The sequence below is a fragment of the Lipotes vexillifer genome, unplaced genomic scaffold (assembly GCF_000442215.2).
Source record: "Lipotes vexillifer unplaced genomic scaffold, Lipotes_vexillifer_v1.1 scaffold6, whole genome shotgun sequence".
Taxonomy (NCBI): domain Eukaryota; kingdom Metazoa; phylum Chordata; class Mammalia; order Artiodactyla; family Lipotidae; genus Lipotes; species Lipotes vexillifer.
The window spans coordinates 1,338,207-1,342,393 of record NW_006799037.1 but is presented as its reverse complement, the minus strand read 5'-3'; positions in this window follow the sequence as shown (position 1 = coordinate 1,342,393).

The following is a 4,187-nucleotide window of genomic DNA, read 5'->3' as shown; positions in this document are numbered from 1 at the left end:
AAACCCCATTCCCTGGGGCTAAATAACTATAAGGCACTTGCTGTCTGCACCACAGGGAACAGAGGGCCACTGGCCGTAGCACAACTGTCCCTGGGATTACACTGTCAGCTCATATGACAACTGAGAGCTTCAAAGCTGCTTTGAATAGGGGTTTTGCACAAGATCAGCTCTATGCAATGTGAGATTGCAGCATGAAGAGTCCTTGAGTCTTCTTGGAATCAGAAGAGTGGAAATCTGACTTCTGCAATTTCTGTGAACCATGAAAAAGAGGGATGCTCGTGGCTCCAATGCCAGAAAGTTCAGACTAGACCGATAAGAGGGTTGCAGATGCTGAAGCAAGGTTTGAACATCCATTAAGCCAGCCCCAGCATTTGTCCCTCCTTTAAGTGCTCATGGCCAAGGAATATGGTGGTGCTGCCTTTTCCCACCTCCTTGGCCCAAGAGTGCTCTTTTGCATTGCTTCGCTGCCACGGAACACTGGGGGCAGCCGGAAGAGAGAGAAGCGAGGAACGTGTCTGCAGGCAGGCACGGCGCATACACGCAGGTCAGGACAGCCCGGCAGCGGGCTGTGGCAGGAAATGAAGTCTCCACTTCTTTCCAGTCAAGGAAATTGGAGCCCTGGCTCCCACTGGAGAAGTCAAAGCAGCATTGTTTCAAAGAACAAAACAGTCCAGGAGAGAACAAAGGTTTTGGCATTGAGCTCTCTCGGGAGAAGATGCTGTCAAAGACACTCCACCCCACTTAGAGGAATCCAGTCTGTCTGGGACTAAAAACCAACCCACAGTTTCATTTATTAGGCTTATGCTCAGAGGGGTCATCTTTCGGTAGTCTAATATTTGGTGCCTTCACAATTGTCAAAATGAGACCAAAATCTGGTGGGCCGTATTAAAGGTTTCTAAGAAACTGCAACGTTACAATTTACAACCATGTGGAGAGTCTGGCAGTGCACTTGCTGATGGCTGCTGTGTCTGGGAAGGGGCATCTGGGCTCGGACCAAATGGCTGCCATTGACAGTCCAAGTGTAAACATGGCTCCAACAAAACAAATTTGCCAAAATCCATTGTAGGAGAGAAGGATGGAGGCACCAGATACCTCAGAGCAGAGAGTCCAATCTTTTCCTGCAAGCTCCATTTTTAGATAAGAAATTTGATTTTAAGAACAAAATATAAATGAGCACCTACTTCTTGTTGTCTTATGCTGGGCCCTTGGAAAAGAGGTGAAAAAGATATAATCCTGGTCCTTGAGTTCACTGTCTGGTGGGGACATATGAATAGATCATTTCAATCAATAGTCTGGGGTCACTGAGGGCAGAGCTAAGGAGCCTGATGCACCTCACTCTATAGAAACACGCAGCAATAACCAGTATTCAAATTATGACCCTGAATCATCACAAGAGGGTTAATACCTCACTCAAAAGTATCATATGTGGGAATGGAGAGGGCAGCAACAGAGAAGGGGCACACAGGAAGCCTGTGGTAGGGGTATAGGTCTTGTATTGTTTTCATATTTTATTATATCATATTCTTCTGTGTTCATGATAAAAGTAATGAATGAAGCTGAGTCTTTGACAATACTGAGTCTTCTGATTGAACTGTACCTTCCTTTCCCCAAATCCCAGATGTCCAGCACAGGATACAATAAATTTTCCTTACTGTTAAATCGGTTTGAAACAGTGTCTTCTGTGACTTGTCACTAAAAGCATCCTAATTGCAATAGGACACAGCATTTTCCTAACCTATCTGGCTATGGAATTTATTTTTCAAAGAATATCTTTTGGGACTGTTGTTTCATGGAAAACATTCTAGGAAACACACTGGATTAGAGTTCTGCTTAGGAGATAGAATTGACAAGAAGGTGAATTCACAAATTTAGTGACCTCTGGATAAGAGGCTTGAAAATCCAGCCCTGACGTCTTTTAGCTAAAATTGTCCTCTTTGCTACTTAGCTGTGGACTACATAAAAGAAAACAAATACAGATTTGCTCCGGGAGTGTTGCCACAGGCAATGTAGAATTGATCAGCTATGTCAAGGGAGATGAATGAAAAGTTAAGATATTTTCCGAAACTCAATATTTTCAAAATGAAAAATGTTACAAAAACATTTTTTTTGCTGTAGTAAGCAGAATAAATAAGCAAGAAGAGCAAATACATATATTTCGTAAGCAAAAAATATAATCTGTATTGATGAAAAAATAAGTTTCCAGTCACTTGACACAGAAAGACCTCAAGTTACTAATGCAGTTGACACAGACTAGACAGTCTGTTTAAAATTCTCAGCAATGACCCTGGAACATATAACTTAGAAGGATCTCAATCTTATTTTATAGGTAGGGATACTGAGGCTGAAAAGTGAAGCATTTTGTCACACCAGTGGGGGTGACAGTCAGGCTAGAGGCCAGGGCAGCCTTCCTATTGCCGGCGTTTGGTGCAAAGTAAGACTCTGAGGACAGGCTGCAATCTGTTGATCCACTCCACCCAAATCAGTGGGCGCACTGAGATCCAGATGAACTGGATTAGCCTGTAACATAAACCCTTTCCTGTGCTCCTGATGTTATACAGCGAGCATCACAACTGACCTGCACTGCTCTAACTTACCCAAATGACCAGAGCATCAAAACTACCTTTAGGAAAAGGTTGTGCTGCCCTACACTCCAAATTCTAGTTTTAGGAGTTGATTCTTATCTCTTTTAAATGGTCTTTCTTGCCTCTATTGGCTACTTACTCTCCCAGGGAAGAAATTATTCATTAGTGGAATCAAAACAAGGGATACTTAAAAATATTTTTCTCAACAGGAACTAGGAAGAAGCAAGCATTTTTAAAAGGATGACCTATGAAAGGGTAACTGACCCAGCCCCACTTGGTCTGAACAAGGATCCGTAAGTTTGACGAATACTCTCAGACATCTGGAACTAATTTGATCATAGGGAGGACGTTACTGGGAATTGATCACAGGCTCATCACTGAATCTGCCTTCATAATCCTCCCAACAATCCTACGAGTTAGGTATAGTCTTCTGCTATATTAGAATAGTTGCCCAATTAGGTAACTTCATGTTATAAACATAGTAACTCCAGTGGAGGAAGTGAGTTTCAAGTCAGAATAACAAAGTGGTTTTTCTTGCCACAATTTAAGCAAAATTTATTTTAAAGCTCAATAGCTAGAATTATGGTTGTGGAACTTGGTCTGGTTCTGACATCAAAGCCAGAGCAAATAGCATTCTCTAATTGTGACAGATCCAACTGAGGCTTTCAAAACATACAGGGTAGGAGAAATGGCTCGTGTTAGAAAGTGGCCTAACTAGGTAAGTAGCTTGCCTCAGGTCCCACAGCTTGTTAGTGGCAAAAGGTGAGATTCCAGGACTCCTGGACTCCAGTATCTCTGCTCTTCACCAGCTATTCCCTGCTGCCTTCTGCTAACACCAAGTCCACTAAGAAAAGGAAGGCAAAGGTTCCAGTTCAAGGAGGGGATACAGAAAGATCCTGAATTCACCTCCTCCCACGGACATGTTGAATCTACAGCTACATAGGGAACAATTTTCTCTGAAAAAAAACCCCCTAAAAACTAGCAGAACAACTCCTTCCTACTGGGCACATAAGGAAAAAACCACATTAAAGTGGGTAGGAAAGGCTGAAACACCATTTTGTTATGAAGCCCCCAACCCACAATGGGCACAATGGGAACGGACTCCAAAGCCAGAGCTGCTCCCTGAGGAGCAGATGGCTTGAATCTCCCGTTGTGCACTCCACCTTTCAAGACCTGCTCCTGAGACGAGCCCCCGAAACATCTAGTTTTGAAAACCACCGGCTCCCGCTCCAAAGACCTGTGGGGCCCTGGCAAACCGAGAAATGTCTCCAGAAGAGCTCACACGGACTCGCGCACCCAGGACCCAGGGCAGGGCAGCCTTTGCAAAGTGCCCAGCCTTGAGGTGAAAGAGGTTCATCTGCTCATTTTAAAGCATCGGACTGAGGGGCCCTGGCCTGCTGGCCGGGACGGAGGCCTGTGGTTTCCTTCTGCGCTCCTTCTGCCTTGCTAAAGCCAGCAGGCACTATCTTTTTCTTTTTCTGTTTTTAAATCTCTTTTATCTTTAAAAAAATCTTCCTTTTTTTTTTTTTTTTTTTTTTTTTTTTGTGGTACGCGGGCCTCTCACTGTTGTGACCTCTCCCGTTGCGGAGCACAGGCTCCAGACGC